Raw genomic sequence first — 25,009 nt, forward strand, 5'->3', positions numbered from 1 at the left:
GGATACAATAAGGCCTGTTTTGGCATCAGGCATAGTCTTTTTCTTCCAGATGTTCTAATTTGAGATGTAAATGTGCTAAGTTATTTATTATAGGAAGTTCCTGTTTTTGGCATTTTGGAAATTGTCTTGATTAGCCTGACAGGGCTTGCGAGTGCTTTGCATTTGGCCATTGAAATCTCTTACACTAATTAGATAATTAGTTATTACGAAAGAGACAGAAGTAGCTCTGTCAGAATTAATGGCAAAGGTTTTTTTTTTCTTCTCTTCTTTTACAAATAAACTTGTTCTTTGCAAAGAGCTGCCCCCACCTCCCCGAAGTTCTTTAATGGCTGGGGACAAAACATCAAGCTAAGAGTGTGTCCTCTTGTGAATTCATTTCAAAGTTGTGAATGTACAGGCTGTAGATTTGCAAAAGTGGAGTAATTTGTTTAATTCTCCCCAGAGATTACCTCACTTGATAATTTTACATACTCTCTGCCTCTTTGGACAGTGTGTAATCCCAGCCCTGGCCTTTTTATTGTAAGAGGTCTGAGCCTGTTGGTCTGTACTAATGCAGGAGTTTTGCATTGGGAAAGAAAATTGCTTGAAAAGGTGTGGGCAGAGTTTAGACCTGTGGATTTTGGGTAACTGCAGATTAACTGTTGTTTTTTGCAAATCAGTTGAATAGTGGCTCAAAACAGAAGACGTCTTTCTGCATATTTTGGAGTCCTGGTGTGTTCCCGGCAAAACATTTTCTGTTCACCCTTTTTGCTTCCATCATGCTCACTCATCTGAGCTTGTGGTCCAGGTCAGGTTCTCACTTTGATATCTTGAATAAATGTTTTTGCTTTCTCAAAGAAACATGTATCTCTCACTAGACTAAAGCAGAAAATACATGAATCCTACCGTCATACTAGAGGGGAATGAATCTCTTTGGGTCAGTAAAAATTAGATGGCACATGTCCCAGTATCCTTCTGTGTGACTGAACTTCAGATTCAAAGCAAACTCAGCACCTGCTGACCTACTAGTTGAAGTTGATCCCCACGAGAGTATAGAAACTCTTGAGCAGCTATGGAAAAAGTTGCATCAGTTTTCTAAGGCATATGAAATTAGATCCTCAGCTGGTGTAAGTCAGCATAGATCCGTTGCTGTCAATAGAATTACAGTGGTTCACATTCGCTGAAGAGCTCCTCATTGTATTTTATCCCACCCCCCCCACCCCCCACCCCCGATAATAGGATTTTCCACATTGGCCCAAATTTTCAAACAGATGCACGCTTAAACACACATGCATATTCTTTGATGTGTCGGGGGTTTGTACTCAAACTCGATATTGTCACATACTGTTTGGGCTAGCTTTAACGTAATTGTAAAGCTTTTAGATTTAGAAGGCTGAAAGCAAATACTTTTCTCCCTCTATTCTACCTATCAGCCTTAGCGGTAAATATTAGTTCTTAACTACCTGCTTCATCTAGGTGGTGTATGACTGCGTGTCAGGGGCATCAAACTCCTAAGAGATGGAATAATTCTAAGTCTAATGAATGACTAGAATTTTTTGTCACTGGAATTGTCTCTTATTGATGGAATGAGATGCTAATGTAGTACACATCCTGGGGACTGAGGCTGCATTTGGTTAAGGTAATGACAGTTACCTTTGTTTTCAGTGGATAAGGGTTGGTCTTGTTAGTCTTTGTATTTAGGGAAATTACCAGGATCTGCAAGGTTTGGGTTTCTGATCCACCTTCACGTACAACCAAGCAAACTTTTCAGAGATACAGGGTTGGGTTTCAAAGGGATGAAAAATTCCATTCCTTCCTGGATATGAAAATTCTCCTCTTAGTGTAGAGGATCCATGGAGCATGTACCAAAACAAATACTAATATGAAGACTTTAGGAACTTAAACATGAGTTTTACTATTGCAATGTTTTAAAAGTTTTGCGTCTTGCAGATGTTATTGTCATGATAATGAATTTTGGTTACAAGGACCAATTTGCATGAAAGCTGGAGCTTATGTGGAATTTGCATCTTTTGTTCTTTAATGCCGGAATGAGTATTACTACAGGAACATCATCAGTTGATATAAGACACCACTCCTACAAAGCATGCAGCTTTTGTTGATTCAGTGCCTCTTTTTTTGCAGAGGGCTGTGGTAATGTTAAATGGTTGTGATTTGCATTTGAATGCTCTGTTAAACAAGGTAAGATACCCTTAAAAATAACAAAAAGACAGAATGATCCTTGCTGTTTTTGTCAGAAGACTGTGCTGTCATTACAGAGCAACATCTGCCTATCATACCAGTGTCACCCCATAAGCATGTCTAATTTCAGTGCTTCTCTCCAGAATGACAGGTTAATTAGCAAAGTTTGCAGGGTAACATGTATTGAGTGGCAGCTGTCTGAGGTATGATGTAGAAACTAGTATTTTCTCAGTAGCTCTGCTGTCTTCTGAAGGAGTCAGAACTTGGATCATAAATAGATTGAAAGCTGTTAGTTGTAGGTTTTATGCAGAGCTTACAGTCTTGAAGAAACAAAGAAAATGCCATTTTTTCAGCAGCTCCCAAAAGTGAGGAACACGCCCAGGAGCAGAACCTGCATTAAAATGAATACTGAGTGTAGAAAACTTTTAAATCATGCGATGTGCAAACTTTATTGAAGATCCTAGTGTAAACCTAGGTGCAAGGAAAAGGAAATGGGAAAGGTGACCTGGAAGCTGGCGTGTTAACCCTAGCTATGCAATGCAAGTTATGAGGCACAGACTTGTGAGTGGCCCTTGGAAAGCATCAGCTGCACTGTAGACTCAGACATTAAGCAAGCATGGGCCATGGTTTATATGTTAGCCACTTCTGCTGAGTTCCTGTCATTGCTTAATATGAAAAAGATTTCTGTTGCACTCGCCTAACTACAAACTCTGACTATATTCCTTGCACTGTGTTAGATAAGGGCCTGCCAGTGTTTCCATTCTAAACCCCAAATTTCAGGGATTTATAACTAAGCCATTAAAATGTGCTCCAGGCCGAAACATGTGGGGAAGGTCTTAGTGCTGGAGCAAATTAAAACTTCTTTTAAAATACATGTGATCAAAAAAGTAAAACAAAAATTTTAAAAATTGTAATTTGTAATAACTAATAAAAATCTTGGGTGCACTTTGATCCTCAGTGGGACTTTGTAATTTGGAACCCCTCTCGCATTGTGTTGAATTCATTTTTGCAAGCTTTTGATTTTTTTCTCATTTGTGTTTCAGTTTGTGTATCTCAACCAAACTAGATGCAGTTTGCTAGGATATGTTTCTTTGCAAATTGTCCCTTTTACTCCTTCTTTGTTTGACTGCTATATTTACTGCTAGGCTAATATGCAAGGAGGGAAAAACTGCTAAAGAAAACGAGATGTTAATTCACAAAAGGCTGTATGAATAAAAAAGTTTATGCTAGGGTATAAAGTAAGCTTACTTTTGTGTATCGTGTTATTTGATAACCTCAGGCTGATCTGCTTTGAACAACAACAAATAAATACAGTGTTCATGTCAGGACCATGTGACTGGTACTATATTGGAGTAATGAGGCCAGTGTCCTGGCCTGCCTTGCTGCCATGGTGCCATCGTGTCAGGCCTTGACTCTCACATGTGCATCCCAGCCACTTTTCTGGAGACAAAGCAGAAAGGCCCTATTCTCTACCATGTTGGCGCGTGGATTTAGGTCATTGTCCTCAAAGCTGCTGCACATACACATAGATTTCTGTCAAGTTGTGCAAGGAATGGCTTTTTGAAGAGAGGTATCCATTGATAAACTCATTAAAATGAGTTCTGTGCTCCCCTTGGAGAGCCTTCACCCAGGTCATGAAACCTGCTTTGCTAGACCTCTGTTGGATAATGTGGTACCTCCTGTAATTTTAGGTAATCCCAGGATTAAACCCAAATCTTCAGGTGAACACTGTAGAGGTTACAGGAGTCCTCACAGTGACCTGCCTTGCTGAAGTGGGATGAACGCCGACATGGAGGCTTGTTCTTGACTGTTCCTCCATGCTGCTCTACTGGCGAGCACCAGGGCTGGCAGGGCGAGTAGTGTGCCTGCTCCTCTGCCACCATGCCTTGCAGCCTGGTGTATGAGCTGTTGCTGAGATCAGCAGCGTTCTAAGTCGGTGTGTCAGGCTGAGCACCGCAGTGCTGGAGCAGAAAACTCTGCTCGCTCCCCTGCCTGAGCGGCTGTGCCGCCTGCGCTGGTGCAATGCCCTCCTGTCCCCCAGCACGGGGAGTCACCAGCCCTCCCGAGTCCCAGCATTGCAGTAGAGTCTTGAACTCCGGTCCAGCAAGTACCCAAGTGAACGCTTCACTTTAGGCACAGGAATAGCTCTGTTGGCCCTAACGTGGGTATTTGCATGCTTAGAATTAGGCAGTTGCTTTAATGCTTTACCAGGCTGGCCACTTTGACTCTATGCTCTGCTTTGTAGGTGAATCAGATTTATTGTTAGAGTACCTCCTAAGAGGTGTTGACCAAAAAACCCCACGCTAAACTAACACAGCCTGCGGCTATGTGCAATTTATTTTTTTCACTTAATCAGTGGCATGGTTATAATTATTTTTTCACTTTATTTTCTAAAAAGTACAGGGAATTTCTGTGAGGGCTAAATTAATGCTTTTACAAGGCAAAGCTGCACTTTGCAGCATTGCTTGGAGAATGTTAGGAGGTTGTAATACTGTGTTCAACCCTGATTTATATACTGTTTGGATTGTGAATTTTGTCAATGACCAAAATGCATTCCTCTTTTGCACATTTTGGCTCTAAACTGATGTTTTTAATGTTGCATTAAAACAATGCAGTTATTGTATAGGGACTCCTTCAGTGTCTGACAGGCAAGCACTTATTTTCAGTTTGATGTGTTTTGTCTAGTTTTTGACCCCTGAGCTTGTTCCAGTGTAATCTGATATTTCTTATTAACCTATTACTCTGCCTTAAAAAAAAAGCTAATTATAAACGTATGCAGGTTGTGGACTTGACTACCTTTATCAGAATCAGATAGTTATTGAGAACATACTTTAAAGTGATAGAAAGCAGAAATTATTATCTTAATGATGATGTAACTTAAAACTGAGCTTGATAGATGAATAAATGAGAGGAAGTTCATGCATCCACTTTGATTCTTTCAGAAGAAGAGCCAGCTTCATCATAGATCTCCTTTTTTTTTTTTTTTTTTTTTTTCCTTCCCAATGGTTCTTTCAGGGTTGTATGAGGGAAGTATTTAGCAGTCTGCAACCCCAGAAGAGTCACATTTCCTGTTTAAACTTTCAGATGGTTACTTGTCCTGCTGCTTGCTTTCAAGCTCACTATAAAATAGGTGCTAATCATAATACCCATTCTTGGCCCCCTTGTTGGGTTGATGTGCTCAGGGTCCCGTTGAGAGGTCAGGGTTCAAAAGTGGTTGTTAGGTATTAAGAAACATTGCCTGTACTATTTTAGTGGTCTGCAAATTGAGTCCCGAATTGATTATGAGAGACCTGATTCTACAAAGTGATAGGAGATGCCCTTCTCCTGTCCTGAAATCAAAGGAGATGGAGGGGCCCTCTTCACTTCTCATTTTCAGGTCAACGAGGGAACATCCTTAGTACTAGATATTGGAAGTGATAACTTCAATGTATAGGATTTTTGCAGAGTTTGGTTTTTCAGCAAGACAAATACTGCAAGTACTTCTTTATGTGTAATGATGGCATATGGCAGCATGAAAAGTAAGGGTAGAGTGGTCATGTATGGTTGCTCAGAAAAGTAAGGGCAAAGACCTGAACTTGTAAGATTTTGTGTACCCTTCTGTTCTAGTTAATAATGGTGGCCAGGTCCTAAGAGGATAAACTAAAAGAAGGTACCTATCCTTGGGGAGGATAGGCTCTCCTGTTGCTTGGCAGTATTGGAAGCAAAAGTATTGGAGGTTGTAATTGTGTGAGGACTGTGTGCGTGTCTTGGTGTAGTGTAATCTGATGCGAGTAGCTGATTAAATATGTGTTCTTTTGCAGTAATGCACCCATGGTCCTTTATGCTTACTAATACAATTTCAGTCATAAAGTTAGGGTTTGTTGTAGACTGTAATAATTCATTCTGCCTGATACATTTTCCAGTGTTGTTCCTCAGTGAGCCAGCCCTGCCCTTACCCTTACTCTAAACCCAGTGATCTGCAAGTGCAATGCAGTATTGCTTCATTAATTCTGCCGAGATTTCCCTCCTTTTTTCCCCCCCTTCTCTCCCCTCCCTGCAGTAGTTAATAGCATAAGGGATATTAAATGTCAATCCTCCTGTATCCTTTTGAAAGTTCCAGAAAGAGATGATTGAGTGGCTTATCCCTGCAATCACTGTAATCAGTAAGTAATGACTTAACATCCTGCTGGATAACACGAGGTGGAATCGGGAGAAAACATTAGTTAGTAGCAGAAGCTTGCCACCTGGACGAGGTGGAGGTTAAATTTAGGGAATTATACACTGGGGAGTTTTTTCCTGAAAAAAACCCACCTCAAAACACCTAAGCAACCATAATACAATTGTACCTGGGTTTTGAAATACAGTCAGGAGCGATAATAATTTAAAAAGTTTAAAATAGGCCTCTGCAGTATGGCAACAGTACCATGCTCTGTAGCTTGTGCTTTGCAGGAGTCCGGTTTTGATCAGACCTCAAAAAATAGAGGCATTATAGCAGTAGTGGGGAAGGGGAAGCAACGAAGAGGTTTGATTTTTAGTAGGGAAAAGGCTTCTGGCAGCTGAAGCTTCAGTGAATGATAGTGTAGCCTTCCCGAAAAGGGCTTGTGCAGTGCTGTTAAGTGCTGGTCTCTGGGGAAGATACCCTAAAAGAGGAAGGGCGTTCTAATAACCTTGCACTGCTGTGCCAGCCCGTGCCACCGAAGTGGGGAGGCTGTTTGGCAGCAGCACTGCTGCTTCAAGTGACGGCACCTTCCTCCCAGCCGCTGGAAATGGGTGTCAGCAATTGTGTGTGTGCCAGGTGGCTGGGGAGGATTGGAGTGGCACTAAAAAAAATTAAGGTAGAAAACTCTCCCATCCTGGGTCCTGAAAGAGAGATCAGACTTGGGAAGCTGCGAATGAAGGAGCTATGTGGAGTAGGTCTTTTTCTTGAAGCAAATAAAAAGAATTGTAAAAAAATATTCTTCTAATTGACTTAAAACCAGGCAACGCCTCTGGCAGGTGCAGTATTTGGCTTTACAGTTTGAGCTGTGTAAATTAAGGCAGTTGAAGTAATTAAATTGCTTAACAGGTTTTCAAATGGCATTCGTCCTTTCTCTTCTAGATGTTTTCTATTTCATATTTGTCTCCAGCTAAAAGGAAATAATCAGACATCAATGTTGCATTTGATTATATCCCTGCTCTGTATGTTTCTATTTACTCCCCGCCCCTCACCCCCCCACCCCCCTTCTCCCCCTTTTTTATTTTTTCTTTTCTGTAAGATAGAAACCTCAGCTTCTACTTACATAGAAATTGTTACAAAACATATGCCAAAAAGTGGGAGAAGTTTGCTTAGAGTTTGGTGTATGTGATTAAGCAAAGAAGGTACTGCATTGAAACTACATTCTCTGTGTTCTTTCCAAGCCATATCTCACTATTTTGGGGTGAGGGTGGAAGGAGAGGGAGATGCATTCTTTTGCCATCCCAACTAAGAGAATGACATGGATTTTATTGCTGTGTTATTATCTTATTTCCCATTAAAAGTCTTTGCCTTGGATGTGTACTGCAAGTGGTCACAATTTAATTTGCAGATTCTGTTTTTGTTTGTAAGGCTGGCAATTCAGAAGAAAGTTGATTTACTTGTAAATGTGATCTGGACCTAGTGATGGATGTATATTTTGAGTGCACTGAGGCACTTTGGAAAAAGGAAGTGCACAGGAAATACTGGGTTTTGTTTAGATGATTTTTAAATTTGGCTTGTAAGGCTTTGTGGGTCAGATTATCAAAAAGCAATTCCTAATCTTGTGCCTGCAACCAGCTGGAGCCTTACTACACGGGAGCTGTGTGTGCACATTCTTTGCACATGCCAACTGCTTAAAATATGCGGGTTTCCATTCATTCGGTACAACTTTTCATGCGTGTTCCACATGCAGCCAAGTGGAAATGCGAAAACTTAAGTCCCATACATGTAGTAGCTTGAAAATGCACCCAGGTGTCCCAAACTAAGGGGGTTTCTTTTGTTCTGCTTAATAGGACAGATTTGTACTGGTAGAGTTTTTCCTAAGATGAGATAATAAATTGCTGAAACTTAAGTTAGTGTTACAAACTGTGTGCTCCCTCTCTTGCTCTCTCTCAGTCCCCATCATGTGCTTGCTTTTCTCTTCCAGCACAGGGGTTCATACATAACAACAGAGGATTTTGTGGAAAAGTTCCTTCTGGGCTGACCGATAGTGTTTTCCCCTCCTCCTGGTCTCTCTCTTTTCTTTCCTTCTTTCTCTCCTTTCTCTTCTCTCTCTTTTCTTTTTCCTTTTTTTTTTTTTTTGTTTTGTTCTTTCTTTTAGTTTTCAGAAAGTTGAGGTCTATCCCAATTATTAAATCTTCAGAGACCATTCCCACATGGTTCTGTAAATGGTAGTTTCATCCTGAGTTCTTTCATCTCTTTTCCTGCTCTCCTGGCTTGACAGTTGAAAAGGTCTGACTGTGCCACACAATGGTTTGATTGGTTTCTCTAGGGGAGGCTTTACCCTGCCTCATCATTCGCCAGGCAGGTGGACCAGAAAGTCTCTTGATTCTTTTGTTGCCTCCCAAAGTCTGAGGTCTTTGACTGAATAAATCCTCCGTCATGGGATAATTTGCTAAAAGGAGACTGAAAGATGCGAGAGAAAAGCCTCACTACTTGGGTGCTGAATTAATGAAATAACTGGGCCTTGGAGTTTGCAATTGAAAAATCACCAGGAATGCAATGGGTGGAGACAGGCTTCAGAATGCAAGCCCATTGCTTCCCTGTAATAAACTATGAGAGCTTTAAATGATATTACTAAATACGCTGGCTCGCCTGGCCGCCTCCAGTTATTTGCATTTGCATCCCCGTTCGGTGGGGGAAACCCAACCAGAATAAAAGCCGTTTTGGTGCAGCGCCTAGTTAGTCATTAGATTATTACGAGGGGCTGGAAAGAATTCCATATGACAGAACTAGGGTTGACTTAACACAGGACGAAAAGTAATTTACAGATAGGCTGTCCTCAGCCATCTTCGTAGCCCCTGATAAGGTTTCATTTCAGAATGGATAGGCGACATTTCCACTTACGGGCCCATTCTGCGACACCTGTGATAACAGCTTCTGGATCCTAATTGAAATTGGTTTCAAAATGGATTTTCACTTTTCTCTGTCTGTGGAAAATATTGAATGGACTCAGAGCTGCCACAGAGAATCCCAGACCTTGGAAAATGGAGCAAGAAGCCAGGATCATCTTTCATAACTGTGTCGATGATATGACAGTTTTGTTATCTGTCTTATTAATGAAATCATTGATCACCTGATGAGTGAGATAATAAACTACATTTTTGCTGCTGTTCAGGAAGCTCAATTAGATTTTTTAAAAATACAGATGGGGGGGAAAACCAAGCCAAAACAATGAAGTGAATGTTTTCAGATCTATTTTCAACTTTGCTTATCTTGAAGATTTTTAGATGGAAGAAGTCTCTGAGATTGTAGAATGCTGACTGCATCCTGAGCTTATTGAAAGTAAAAAGGAAAAAAAAAAGTAAACCTGATGCTCATGTTAAGACTTATTGTTTTTTTGTTTTTAACAAACCTCACTAAGTAAATAACACTTAAGTCCTAGTGCGTGCCATGGAAACTCAGATGAACCGAGAAACAATGGAGCTCGATTTTAGCTGAAGTGGGATTAGTGATTTGAACTCTCTGAATGCCCTGATGTGGACAAAGGCCAGCGCTAAGTATAGCGAATACTTGCCGTGATGCTGGTTCTCCTGAAAATTATTTCTTCTTTAAAAATGGGCATCAGTCTTTAGTTGTTAAAGCTGCTCAGGCATTTTGAAAAAATAAGTTTCTTTCTTTTTTTTTCCTAATGGACTCGAGATTTTTAAATACGAGCACACGTAATAAAACCTGCTTGGGATAAAATATGCATGCAGGCTTTGAAAATAAAACCTGAGAGGATTTTGTGATATGTTCTTTTCCTGGCTGTTTTCTAATTATTGGGGAAAGAGATAAATCCGTTGTTTGTGCTTGGTTGATCTGGAATGCGGGCTGTATTCCTTGAGGAAGGTGGGAAGGGACAGTTTTTCTAAAGAGGGATGCCAGTGACTTCTCGTATTTCGCTGTGAATTGTATCCTAGGTGTTTCTTCAGTCCCTCCGCTGCTGTGGGTCAGTCTATCCCCCTTTTTAAGCTTGAAAGGGGAGCTCTGATCAAAGGCTCATATGATGTCACTGATCTCTGGTGATTGATTAGGAACAGAAGTTCTGGAGCATTTTGCATGTCCGCCTTTTCCTTATCACTTCAAATCCATTAGTGCCTACCCATTAGGATAGCTTTCAGTCAGAGGAAAAATACTCCCCCCGCCCACCCACCCCCTGCCCCCATCTCTTTCTCTGCCCCATGTATATGCATATACAGAGAAAAGGAATAGGAAAATGTACTGGCTTTGTGGTCTGAGTTATAAATGTATTTTTCTTCAGTGTGAAAAGTAACAATTTTTATTGGCTTGTGTTGATACAGGGGATACTTACTAATTGCTAAACTCTGAGGTATAATTCTCCACTGCTCTTCTGCAGGTGCTTTTACACTTCTAAATCCACGTAGGTCTCTGTTGTCAGTGGGGTTTTGGCTGCTTTACCTTCATTTGCTGTAGTTTACCCAGAGAGGAACCATGCTCCTGCATGCTATTTCTTTGCTGTGCCTGTGATGCACGTTGAGAACCACTGCGTGTGTTAGTGGCTTAGAGATAGTTTTTAATTAGAGATTGAAAAATAAATATTTGAAATGTAAGTCTCCTGGAAGTTCAGAGTTAGCCAGCATGTATGTTAAGCTGTTAAGAGAAAAGACCTTTAGTTTGTAAAGGAGGACCAGTCCTCTGGCTCTCGGTGGTGTGGGAGGTTGGGCCGTGGGGTTTACTCGTGTACATAAGGGTGGTGTGTGTGAGCAAGAGGTACGGGACTTGACTCTGACTTCACTGTGGTGTAGATGAAGAAGTTGGGTTGTGTGAAGCTGGAGTCTGTTCCTAAATAGCCCACTTCTAACAGTATATTGTGATTTGAATGAAGAACTTAAAAACTTTGCACAGGTTTTAAAAATCTTGAGTTAATTAATTCTGGTAAATGGACACTTTCAGTATGTAGGATAATTCAAAAATGTTAATGTTATTTTCATGTGTCTCTTTTTCTTTTTGGTAGGTTGGCTCATCTCTCTCTCTCTTCCCCACCCCCCACCCCCCCACCCCCCCGCCCCCCCTCCTTTGCTCTCTCTCCTACTGTTGTGCATTTCACACCAGGAGATGACAAGTCTTGTGATTGCAGCAGAAGCAATTGAAAGAAAATAAAAAGAGAGTTCTTTTTCTCTGGTGCTGGCCCATGAACATACCGTAAAAATTGGATTAGACACACCTAGAGTTGGGATTGATTGCATCTTGAATGGGAAATTAGAACATCTGAAAAATTCCTTTTTGGATGGAACAGAAGCTCAAGAAGGAAAAGTTGGATGGAAACCAGAGAAGAACTGTAAATCACTATTAAAGTTACTTCCTATGGTTTACCATTGGCTGTCAAAGAAAATTGCCTCGGGCTTGTTTATAGCTAATTCCCTCTATAGAAAACTTCAATTTGTGGACTGGCCTCTGAACGGGATTGATAACTCTGTTTATAGACCAGGATGGGTATCTAAAGATAACAGATAATGCAAATGAGCCTTTTTTTGATAAGCTAGGGAAGCAATTATGGGTGCAACTTGGTTGATGGATTTCAGAGTGCCTTTTCACAGATTATAGATTTATTTTTTTTCATTATAGTTTTCTTAGCGGTGTTAGAAAAACAAAATCAAAGTCATTCGAATAGAACTAAAAAGATGGAGTGGCTGATACAACCTGCTTTCCTACTACTTGTAAACACAGTGAATCAGATTAAAAAAATAAACAGGCAGTCCTCAGCCTTCTCTGGGAGAAATATGATTTGATAAAAATGTGTGTTTAATATTCAATTTATGGTTTCATCTGAAGTGTGTAAACCTAGATGTCCTGTGGGAGTTTACATCTTGCTCCAACTTCGGCTCAGATAATACGCTCCTCATAAACTGTCTTCCTGCTTTTATTTTTGAATTGGTATTTCTGCTGGAGAGGAGGAAGGTGGAGGCTGGACCCCGTGAGTGGTTCAAGGCTCCCCGGGATGCTCAGCACCTGTGATGATTAAGTCCTTAACCCTGGACTGGTGTCAGTGCTGACCGCAAGGCACTGTCATGAGGAGTGGCTGCACCTGGTGGTGTGTTTCCCTCTCAGCTCCATGGATTTTCCCATTGGACATGCCTGGAAAGCCGTGGCTTCTCACAGCCAGGAGACCTGTGGCTGAGGTTCATGGCTGCTGGAGGTCAGAGGGGAGGCTTGGTCTGCTCTCCCCACCTCAGCTCTTTGGCATAGCTTGCCAGTAGTCCAAGCCTGCTGCTTCTGTGTGTTACAGGTAGTGCCCCTGCATGAGGAGCTCCCCTTTCCTTCCCCCTTGGTGTGTGGGGGGCTGCCCTGAGCAGGCAGCGCTTCCCATTCCCTGCAGGTCCGGGGACATCCATCCCTGCCCAGGGTTAGGGCTCCAGACAAGGGAGTATGACTTGCGGGATCCACAGTGGGACAGGGATGAGACAAAACTAACCCTGTAAAAGGTGTGCAGTAAGGTACGTTCATAGTCATAATTTCATATTGTTCTTTAGTGGTAAGACTGAGCTTTATTTCATTTAAGGCCTCAGTACAGAACTTACTGAAACACTGAAAGCAACTTTAACTAGTTCAGACTCTAAATATTTAATCTCGCTTGTAGCTTTCCAGTCTCCTTACTCAAGTCATTGTCTTCTACTTGGTTCCCTTTGGTGGGACGTCTGGGCTCCCGACACTGTTGGTAACTGAATTACAGCCTTCATCTCTGAAACCTGAGATAGCTTCTCATGAAGCTGTTTCAGGACCTTATCCTGGAAATGTGTTTTCTTTTACAAATGTCCTATTTGAAGGCTCTTCTGTGTGATCAGAAAAAAAGAATTATTTCTCAGTTCCCATGCAATTGTAATAATTGCATATTACAAATATGCATAATACATAAATACAAAAATGCATAATACAAAGAGTGACTTTTTGTAGTTTGAACTACTCCAGGTTTCAGGGATTTGGTAAGATACAAACTTTGCTTTTATCATGAAGCTGGTGGCACAGCTGCTGTTGAATTCCATGGGAGCAGCATGGGAATCCTTTTACTTTACTTGATACTTAAATATTCAGTCACAGACTGCTATAAAGCTCTCCTGTTTTTCTCAGGCATTTTCAGTGCCTTTATAACAGTTCATACCTCTCAGCTGGAAAGCCAAACTGAACCAGCACAATTTTGCTTAGAGAAATACTGGATTTCGAAGCTGTTACTGGAACATTATTTTAAACCTCCTTTTCTGAATGCGTGTGTGATGGATTATTTCTTACCTTCAGAGACTTTTGGCTGAAGAGTTAGCATGAATGGACCTTGGCATCTTTCAAACACTAGGACGGGTACAGGATCATAGTGCCTCTGTCAAAAAAGTATGGACCTGGAATCCCTGAAGGGATTTCTTCCAACTTCATTCCCAGCATTCATCCCAACCTATGTTAGTGCTATGTTTTCTAAGTATTGGTCAAGGAAAAGTATTTATGGCAGGTTTTATTTAATATTTTCAATTTGATGTGCATGAGCATCTTCTTCTAACAGTCTCCCTGAGCTTAATATACCTGTTCCAAGACATCATTTTATTTGCTGACATGATAGACATTAATGATTGCATATAAAAGAGTGGAAACAATTTAGAAGTCCTGTTCTCAGCTTTGAACGCTTTTGATTGTTCAGAGGCTAGGGGGAGGTAGGTTGCTTTTGCTGTAAATTCCCAAAGACCTTTTTCTTCAGCCATCTAACTTAAATCAGAGTTAAAGCCTTGCGTACATTTCCTTTGGCACCATAGAATTATTTAGTTTTTCCTCTGAGAAATAACCTCAGTATGAAGGATACCAAAACTTCTTAAGTAATAGAAGTATTTTGAGGGATGTGATTTATTGCTACATTCATCTTCAAGGCTCAAAACAGATGCTAAAATAAGTCTACTCTTAAAGAAAAATAGTATAATTATTATCTGTAAGTGAATTAGAACCTTGAGCAAAGATATCAAAATTTCCACCAGGTATTTGCAAGAGAGAGAAAAAAAGTGAAAGAAAGGAGGAAAGGCAAGACCTAAAGGAAAAGGAAGAAGGCAAGGAAGGAAAGAAAGAAAGAAAGAGCTCTTTGCTCCTCTGTGGTGCTTTCCTTTAAACAGATTTCAGGTGGTTTTTTTTGTTGTTGTCATAGTTGGACGAGAACCTGTCAAAAATCAGTATTTTAGCATTGTTAGACCCAAGTCGTTCATGGGATCGGTACTTAAACTGCAGAAGTGTAAGGGCTTGTATGTAGGTGCAGAGTAGTTGATACAGAGTAACTTAAGGTGAATGGTCTCAGTAGGTGAATCTGAGAAACACATTGTACTTCAGACTCCTTAATTATGGGCAAAATGTTACCTTTAGACATAGATGTTAGACATGAAGGGAGAGCAACAGGAGTTTTTTCTTTTGAGTGGCTGAACATAGTTCAGGCTTCTGCTTTTGTGCTTGCATTTGGTCAGGCATACGGTGTTGGATTTATGTCGCTTACCCTCTGAGATGTGTAGGCCCTTTGGAAAGTGAAGACGGAACCTCAGCCCAACACAAGAACAGAGCAGGATGCGGGCACTGTGTTGACTGTTGGCTTTTTGCAGTTGCAGCTAAGTCCAACTTATTTGCCAGGTCTCTGTGTAAGTGGGGTTGCCTTGAGCATGTGCTCAGCAGGGATGTGTGTGATGGGTGTCCCTTGTATCTGCAGGTCTCACGTGTGGTCTGGCTACATGCAGTATTGCCTTGTACAGATGATTCTGGATTTCCAGGAATCTTGGCTGCTGTGGAAACCACATCCTTGGCAGTCTGGTTGTGAGAGCCCTCTGTCTTGCAGGATTACATGTATTTTAATGTGGAAGGTAACTAAACAATGAGAAATTTAGAGGAATCTAAGGAAAATCCTTTAGTTTGTTGGGCTTTTGTTTTAGCCAATAAAGCAAGCAGTGAAATTGTTTTTCCTTGGTTCTGCTGAGGGAGTTGGAGGGGGCAGCAGTGTGTATATCTCCAGCTACCAAGCTGTAATTGAAAGGGAGAGCATTCAGAACTTAGCAACAGTTAATTCTTCTTCAAAAGGTAGAGTCCTTCAACTTAGGTGGATGTTAACTGAAGTGAGCAAAAGCCATGAAGAGGTATGAAAATCACTGAAAATCTGTTCCCCGGCTTTCTGTCCTTTCACGTTCTAGAATTTTCTTTCACTCGTTCTGGAGGTTGGGTAGAATCAATTTCCAACTTGAAAAGTGAGAGATTAAAGTAAAAATGTGCAGATGTTGTGGACAACATGGTAACATTGCGCCTTCATCTGTTCCCTTCTCCTAGATAGGTCGTCCAGTCTAAACTTTCTCTTAAGAAGTCAGCAAAGAGTGTGATGTAGGCTCATGTGACTACTACCACATGATCCCAGTGATCCCATTTTTATTTCAAGGAATGGAATTGAAATGGAAGGAGCTGGAAAGGGAAATGGAGGTTCCACTTAGAGTTTACAGTGCTTTCGTTAAACTTTTCTTTTTGTTTTACCCTTTCTTTTTTTTTTTTTAAGTTGATATCTGGTACAACTTTTTTCTTTTTTAAAAGAACGCAGAAGGTTTCTATTCATAAACATGTATTTCTTTTTGTTTCAGTGCTGGAGATGCCTGCAAGTGACTTAAAACTAGAAGGGACTGTGAAAGCAGGGGAAAGGAGGAGGAGGATGTTCTACATTTCAGTGTATTAGGAAATAAATATTAGCAAACAGTAATAGGTGCCTCTTTTTTTCCCCCTTCTTTGCGGAAATGCATGGGATGTGGATCAGATGACTTTATTCAGTGCTCAGCATTTCAGCTACCTTGAAATGGGAGACTGCAGGCAGTTGGATAAATTTGCTGGAAAGTTGCCCAGTTTCACTGCTGCTTATATAAGCTTGCCTGTCCTCTGGGGAATGCTATTTTGTAACATGTTATATCAGGATGAGTATCCCTGTGTCCCCTTTAGCTCTGGGATGCCAGTAGTAGATGAGTGATGGTGGCGGTGGTGATGATGGCACACTTTCCCCATCCCTCCCACCCCCTTTCTGGGGTAAACGAAAGACAGCCATTAGAGACCTTTGTCAAATCAGGTGCTACCCGTCTCTGCTTTGCTGTTGTCTGCAAAAAATGTGCAATGTACATTACGATAAGCAGATATGGCTGAGTTATAAATTATTTTGCAATTGCCTAAATGATAGTTGTGGAGCCAGCATAATTAAGGATGTGTAAGTGACTCCCTTATTAGACTGCCGCCTTGATGGGTTTCAAGAAACAAGCCATCACAGCTTGTTTATGTCTTGGTATTTTATCTCTGCAGATGTGTGTTCACCACTCGGCTGTGCTACAGTTAAGATGGGGTTTGAGGTCTTGTCCTTACTTCCATCGGATAGCTGTTCACATCAAGCTGAGAGTTTCATGCTTTTGAGACCAGTACTGTAAATTCACTGTTGCGGTAGATGACATGGCTGTGAATCTGTAAGCACTGCAGAGTGGACCTTCTTGTCTTGTAATGGTGATAGCAGTGGGAAGCATCTATTCATGAAGGCAGACCCTTTCTCTTGTATACACATGCAAATTCCTTACTGGAACCTGCAGGTGAGCACGCTGGGTGCATCTACCCAAGCTCCAATTTACCATTACAGCCCTCTGTTTGGGTTACTTAATGTAGAACCATGAACTCATGCGCTCAGTAGTCTGTACCAGTAGGCAGCAATCTAGCTTCATTATCAGCTGGCCTAATTTTATGTCAAGAATTGCCCTCAGCTTGGTAGGAAACTCTTGCTGATTGGGTACTAAGTCTGATGATGCTAGTTATTTGCATTTTGCAATGCTTGTTGAGGACCGGAATGCCCTGAGGACTCCTGCGAGGCTTGGAGTGACAAGGACGATACATCCTATGGTACATTCCAGAGTAGAAATGATCCATAGAGACATTTAGCATGAAGGTCCACTCAGACAGAGTGGAGAGATTCCTGACAGAATAAGTGAGACCTATGATCTGTTTAGGGCAGTGTGAAAAGGAAGACTGGGAAGTGGGTTGGATAATGACAGTGGTCACTGATCTGAGGCAACACAGCTTACCTCGTGGGGTAGTATAGCAGTCACTTGTGTTATCTTAATTCCTTGCTTTCTCTCTGACTGGTGGGGTCCATTTGTTTCCTTGCCTGAAACCCACTAAGCTGGGTGGAGGAATTCTCATTGTGTAGTGCTTTCCAAACTGTCACTAACCCAGCCTTTTACTATAAAATTAGCTTGAAACAGTGATTGCTTGAAGATAAGGACCTGACCTAAAAATCCCAGATCCACATAATGTAAAATGGTCTTTGGATGCCGATGGTTGTTACTTACCCAGGCTGCTACCCTGGAATCATTTATATATGTGTGTTGGAGGGACTGGGATGTTGTGTCTAAAATGCCCATTTAAGAATAGAGTTACAGGCTGGGCAAAAGTAGAGGAGAATCTCTTGGCTTCTTTTCTTTTCAGATGTAAGAGGAGCTTTCTTTCTCATGATTTACATGGTTGAACAAGTTAGAATGAATTGGCAGGTGTCATTCTGAACGTGTGAGTCTGCACTGACGGAAGCAATCATTCATATGGCTTTTGCATATGCTCTGGGAGTTGCTGTTAAGTCAATATTTACTTCTCAGGGAGTAAATACCAGAGTTGTGTCTGAGAGCTGCTACTGCTGCATCAATGAAAGAGCTATTCACCATGTCATCAAGTATTCTACAGTGCAGATTCCTGGAGTTTTAAAAGTGTTATGATGAGCTTGTGGTCAGCAGCTGGAAACACAAAAGGTATTTTTCAGCAACTCTGTAGAACTTTACAGATCATCTATTTACGAAATGTCTCTCAGTGGGTCTCTAATGTTTCACAAACGGCTGGTCAGGTGTTGCAGGTGTTAGGAGCAGTCTCACATTCACAAGCCCTGGTCCTCATGAGGGGCTTCAACCACCGCGATATCTGTTGGAGAGACAACACAGCAGGGCATAAGCAATCCAGGAGGTTCCTGGAATGTGTTGATGATAACTTCCTTCTCCAAGTGATAGAGGAGCCAACAAGGAGAGGTGCTTGTTGGACCTTGTTCTCGCCAACAAGGAGGGGCTGGTGGGGAATGTGAAGCTCAAGGGCAGCCTTGGCTGCAGTGACCACAAAATGGTGGAGTTCAAGATCTTTAGGGTAGTGAGGAGGGTGCACAGCAAGCTCGCTACCCTGGGCTTCAGGAGAGTGCACTTTGGCCTCTTCAGGGGTCTGCCTGGTAGAGTACTATGGGATAGAGTCCTGGAGGTACAAAGGGCCCAAGAAAGTGGGTTAATATTCAAGTATCACCTGCTCCAAGCTCAGAAGCGATGCAGGCCAAGGAAGAGGAAGTCAGGCAAAAACGCCAGGGGGCTGCATGGATGAAGTGGGAGCTCCTGAACAAGATCAAACACAAAAAGGAAGCCTGCAGAGGGTGGAAGCAAGGACAGGTAGCCTGGGAGGAATACAGAGTAATTGTCCAGGCAGCGAGGGATCAAGCGAGGAAAGTTAAAGCCCTGATAGAATTAAATTTTTACAGGGACATCCAGGGCAACAAGAAAAGCTTCTATAGGTACGTCAGTGTTAAAAGGAGGACTAGGGAAAATGTGGGCCCTCTCCAGAAGGAAAGGGAAGCCTGGTTACCCAGGATGTGGAGAAGGTTGAGCTACTCAATGAGTTTTTGCTTGGGTCTTCACTGGCAAGTGCTTCAGCCACACTGCCCACATCACAGAAGGCAAAGGCAGGGACTGGGAGAATGAAGAACCAGCTGCTGTAGGAGATCAGGTTTGAGAGCACCTAAGGAACCTGAAGGTGCACAAGTCCATGGGACCTGATGAGATGCATCTGCGGGTCCTGGGGGAACCGGCAGATGAAGTGGCTAAGACACTACCCATATTTGAGAAGCTGTGGCAGTCCAGTACAAAGTTGCCACTGACTGGAAAAGGGGAAACATAATGTCCATTTTTAAAAAGGGAAATAAGCAAGATCTGGGAAACTACAGGCCAGTCAGTGTCACCTCTGTGCCTGGCAAGATCATGGAGCAGATTGTCCTGGAAACTATGCTAAGGCATATGGAAAATAAGGAGGTGATTTGTGACAGTCAGCACGGTTTCACTAAGGGCATATCGTGCCTGACAAATTTGGTGGTCTTCGATGACGAGGTTACAGTGTTGATGGATAAGGGAAGAGCAGCTGACGTCATCTACCTGGACTTGTGCAAACCTTTTGATGCTGTCCTGCATTACATCCTTGTCTCTCTAAACTGGGGAGATGTGGATTTGACAGATGGACGACTTGGCAGATAAGGAGTTGGCTGGATGGTCGCACTCAAGGGTTGCAGTCAACAGCTTGATGTCCAGGTAGATACCAGTGATGGGTGGTGTTCCTCAGGGGTCGGTATTGGGACTGGTGCTGTTTAACATCTTTTTTGGCAACACAGACGGTGGGATTCTGTGTGTCATCAACAAGTGTGCTGACAACACCAAGCTGTGTGGTGCATTTGAGGCTCTGAAGGGAAGGATGCCATCCAAAGGGACCTTAGCGGGTTTGAGAAGTGGGCCCATGTGAACCTCATGAAGTTCAGCATGGCCAAGTTCCAAGATTTTGCATGTGGGTCAGGGCAATCCTGAGAACAGATACAGGCTGGGCAGAGAATGGATTGAGAACAGCCCTGAGGAGCAAAACTTGGGGATGCTGGTGAATGAAAAGATCAGCATGACCTGGCAATGTGCGCTTGCAGCCCAGAAAGCCAACCATGTCCTGGGCTGCATCAAAAGAAGTCTGACCAGTAGGTTGAGGGAGGTGATTTTCCACCTCTGCTCTGCTCTGCTCTCGTGAGACCTCATATGGAGTGCTCCATTCAGCTCTGGGGGCCCCAGCATAAGGACATGGACCTGCTGGAGTGAGTCCAGAGGAGCGCCACGAAGATGACCAGACGGTTGGAGCACCTCTCCTATGCAGACAAGGTGGGAGAGTTGGGGTTGTTCAGCCTGGAGAAGAGAAGGCTCCAGGGAGACCTTATAGCAGCCTGCCAGTACCTAAAGGGGGCTACAAGAAAGCTGGGGAGGGACTTTTTACAAGGGCGTGTAGTGATAGGACAAGGGGGAATGGCTTTAAATTGAAGGAGGGTAGATTTAGGTTAGGTATTTGGAGGGAATTCTCCTGTGAGGGCGGCGAGGCGCTGGCACAGGCTGCCCAGAGCAGCTGTGGATGCCCCATCCCTGGCAGTGCCCAAGGCCAGGCTGGACGGGGCTGGGAGCTGCCTGGGCTGGTGGGAGGAGTCCCTGCCCGGGGCAGGGGGTTGGAACTAGCTGACCTTTAATGTACCTTCCAGCCCAAACCATCTATGATTCCATGAACTTTTGGTTAGAATTTTTATTTTGTTGGGTGAGGGTGATGGGGACGGTAATATAATTGACAACTTCTGGAGCTGTTTTAATTAGTAGCCTTTAAAGATAGATTACATTTGGTCTGGTACGACTCCCTCCCAGAAGAAAAGCTGATGATGACAAAGGTCTGATACAATGTAGGATGTGTAAGGGTGATTGCAATACATTTTTGTGTGAATGCTGAAGAATGCTTTAAAAATACTTTTTTTTTTTTTTAATCAGATCACCATTACCTTCCTGGGGGACCCACACCTGCAGCATTTATGCGGGCAGGTTCTCTGTCAAGGGTGGAGCAGGCAATCTGCAGGTGCAGATGGGTGCTGCAGTGGCACATCAGTGCTGGGCACGTCTGCCATACGTTTGAGATTATGCATATAAATGCATTGCTCCTCCCTCCCTTGCTTTGTGCAGAAGGTAGCCACCCTTTGTGAGCCTGTGGGAGGTAAGGTGGGGGGTTATGCAGTATTTAACCTCTGACTGATTTTCATGGGAAGCTTAAAAGCCTTCTGGGAGAGAGGCTGTAGTGTGAAGCTGCCCATGTCTTTTTCCCTCTGCCTATGAAGCCAGGTGGACCATAACCTTCTTGGAAGCTGGAGGCTTTTGTGGAGTTCAGGGCTGGATCCAGGGTGTATTGAGATCAGTACCTTCCTAATGGGCTTTGGCTGAGTCCCTATGAGAACAGGAGCAATTGGCCCACAGAAAGGATGCTAACCCATTTTTCACGCTTGCCTCCTCTCTACTGACGGAATCAGTGGGGAAAAGCATGACTCTTAATGACTGCTGATTATAAATAATTAGGAGTCATTCAACATTTAGGCTAACATATTTAGGTTGTGATGTGTTTCGCATTTATTAAGTGTTGGCTGCTCTCCTGTGGCTTGGTGTCTTTGCTATCTCTCACCAGCTCCTTGTGTAAACACTGGGGGTTAGATGAGAAGATGGGCCCCCAGTTTGAATTCCTTGGCATCCCATGGAGGCTGGCTGCCGTGTGAGACCCTTCTGTGGTGTTTCGCTATGGAACAACTGATTAGAAAGTGTTGTATTTTATCTCTAGTGCTTGCGTTTAGCTTAGCTGGATTTTGCACACAGTAAGAATTATTAGTCTATAGGGGATGCACAGCGGAGAGCTTAGATAATGCAAACAACATTGTTTGTGCAAACACTTAACACACTGAAATGTGGTAAAGACAGGGATTTTTCAATTGTAGCACAGGGTCCGGTAAAGACCAGCCAGGCTATATTGCAGTCATGGTGCACCAGCCATGCTCTTTTGTATAACTGTGAGTATATTTTTTTCTTCTTTGCGGATCACATGACAAAACTATAACAGATGAATCTAATAAATATTTCGGCAAGCACTTTCATGTGCTGTTTTGTGTAAAATAAAATTAAAACCTGTAGCGTATGTTAGTTTTTTCAGGGAAATAGGTAAAAAAAAAAAAAAAAAAAAAAAGAGAGAAACACCTCAAAGGCTAGATGTTAGCATTTATATGTACCAAAGAAAATTTTTAACAGAGGAAAAAAAAATAATTCTGGATTTGCACTTCAGAAATGGTATTGTCTTCATCCAGTTCATAAATGTGAAGCTGAGGTGAAACTACACAGTTAAACTGTGATGTGAGAAAGGCAATGTATAACCTCTTTAAAGTCTATATAAATCAAACCTTTAACCTACTGCTTTTAAAAGGGAATGCCTAGAGGATGCTTTTGTATAACATTTTTTTTGTATCCCATTTAAATGTAGATTTTTAAGGCCCTTAGTATATTGGTGCATCTTCTGCAATGAAATGTTAATCAGGATTCTTTTGTAGCAACTTGGTTGGAAGATAAAATATTTAGTGCTGTTGTATATTAAGCCCAGATTCCTTACATACACACAAGCTCTCTCCTGTTTCCCTCTCCTCTTCCTGCTGCCCCCCCAACCCCCATCAGAGTTGTACAGAAATATTTTAGTTACTGTTTGAAGAGCAGATCTGTGCTTTCCATTAGCAGTGACCTGACTTGTTATGTTTCTAGCAGTCTGCTAGCAGGCAAGTGTAATACTTGGGTGACTGAAGGTAGTTAATGTCCAGGAACGGTCCCTTCCTCATTTGTCCTTTGTTTCTGAGTAGAAAACAATTCTAGCTATCTCTAGGTAAGTTTCTTTGCTGAGCAAATTTGTGATGGTATTGGAGATCTGAGCTTCTGTTTCTGTTGCTAACAGTAAGTCTCAGCCAGTAGATGCAGACACATCGTACAGTCACATAGATTCTGTGGGTTTTGGTTTGTAATGCTATAGCCAAAGGACAGTAACGTTCAAGGTAGTGTGTGTCTTCTGAAACACACACACACCTGCTGCTTGGAACTGGGTGGTTTACATATATTAATCTAAGCGTATGTATAGACTGTTCACGGGTTGAAGGCTTAATCAGTTTAGTTAGTTACTAAATCTCTTTTTTCAAAGTTTGTATCTTTTGAATAAAGAAGCATAGAAAGTAAGTTTTGTTCTTACAAACATCCCATCATAGTGAGCCTAAGCCAGTTTCCTCTGGTGTAATGGGTCAGAGTTTGTTCCAAGACTAATACTTGTTTCACAGAAGCTATATTTCATTCGAAATATGATTGTTAATTTTTGTCGGATTTTTCTTGTCAATTTCTTGATCTTTCTGGATTATTTTTTTTTTACTACTATGATTTTGTGTGGCTTGATAAAAGCCATAATGATGGGGACATTGTAACATTACACTGAGTTACTGAGATTTCCATGAAGCCTTAGACTTTGCAATACAGGAATGATCATCCTTGATGTAAGGCTTTGCTTAAGCTGTGTCTCGTGTATCATTTTAATTTTTTTGAGGAACATGGTAATAAAAGAGGTCAGGAGGCAGTCTGTCACCAAATGGCAATGTGGCATTAAGGGCATAGGGTCCACTTTCAGTCAAGTCCAGAGCACAGATTTGGACTGTAAGGATGGGAGAAGCAAGGGAGATTGTCCAGTATTCATCCGTTGGCAGGCGTTTAGTGTGGGATTATACTTTGTGTTGTCTAAACTCTGCTTCCACAGAAATCACTTGAGTTTTCTGCAGCACAAACAGAGCTGTGTCAGTGCACACAGCCTGATGATCATTCTCTTCAAAATTTGCAATGGCCACTGCACTAGGAATACTCATCATGGGTTTATTTTTTATTTCTTTTTTGACAGAGGGGGGAAAACCCATGGGGTCTTGAAAATGAACATTTTGATACCTTCTCAAACTTTATCTGTTAGGCTGTTATTCTGGACACAAGGCTGTCTTCTCAGCTGCCCCAAACTATTTACTGCAAAGTGTAAACCAAGCTGAATGTTTGAAATCAAAAGGTGAATTGCATCATTATCCTTTGTGTGTAAGACCCCCCAAAACACTCAAGGATGCTTCCTGTGGAGATGGTGGTAGGAAAGTATTCTGTTTCAGAAAACCATGCCAACCCTGTTCAGTTAATCTCATGGTACCACTCTATTATGGTAGCAAGTTAAAACTAAAATAATGCCAGGTGTTTCAGTTTTGTATTTAGCAGGCCACTAGTATGAATGTTTTCTGATTTTTTTTTTTAATTTTTTTTTTTTTTTGCCAGTCTCTTGCATCAGTGCAGGAATCACCAGAGCACCAGGAAAAACAAGTCCCTGGCTGTAGTCTACATGGACCATTTGTCCCCCAAAAGAATCACTTTTGTACAGAATGAACAGGCTGAACAGCCTGTAGTTGTGTAGGCTTCAGATTTTTTTTTGTCCTGATGAGTCCTGAGGTTTTGTAAGAATCTGTGCTCTGCAGCTCTGTGAGGTGGAGGTGGTGTTTCTTGCTCCGTTTCACTGAGACTTTTACTGGGAAGCATGGACTGAACTTCATCTGTCTGGTTTATTACAGTGCAGCTACAGCTTCATTTGTCAGTGACAGCCTTTTTAATGATATTTTCTTAGTTTTATAACAAGGAGTTTTGGTCTCCAGAGCTGAAAATAAAACAGTGAGCAGTAATCTATGAATTAAGCAGGCAGTGCTGTTATATCAAGGTATAGTAAGAGCCATTGTGCTGGACCGTAGGAAAGGCCAGCGTGGATGCCAATAGGGAGTTAGTGGCATTAGCAGACCAGCTAAGATTGACTTAGCATCTAAATAAGTGGTAGCATGCCCTAGGAAGGCTTTACTATACAAAGCGGAATTTTTGTTCATGAAACTTCATGAGATAAGCGTCTCTGAAGTCACAAGTCAGCAGCAAGAACAATGACAGTCATTGATCATAAGCCAGCCCAGGCGAGGGTGAA

The 25,009-nt window shown here is 42.1% G+C and overlaps 1 protein-coding gene across 2 annotated transcripts in view; it reads left to right on the forward strand.

Annotated features, from left to right (window-relative positions):
* GLI3 (GLI family zinc finger 3) overlaps nt 1–25,009 on the forward strand; it is a 215,560-nt gene that overhangs the window by 15,037 nt on the left and 175,514 nt on the right. The window lies entirely within an intron of this gene.

The sequence above is a fragment of the Falco rusticolus genome, chromosome 4 (assembly GCF_015220075.1).
Source record: "Falco rusticolus isolate bFalRus1 chromosome 4, bFalRus1.pri, whole genome shotgun sequence".
Lineage (NCBI taxonomy): Eukaryota > Metazoa > Chordata > Aves > Falconiformes > Falconidae > Falco > Falco rusticolus.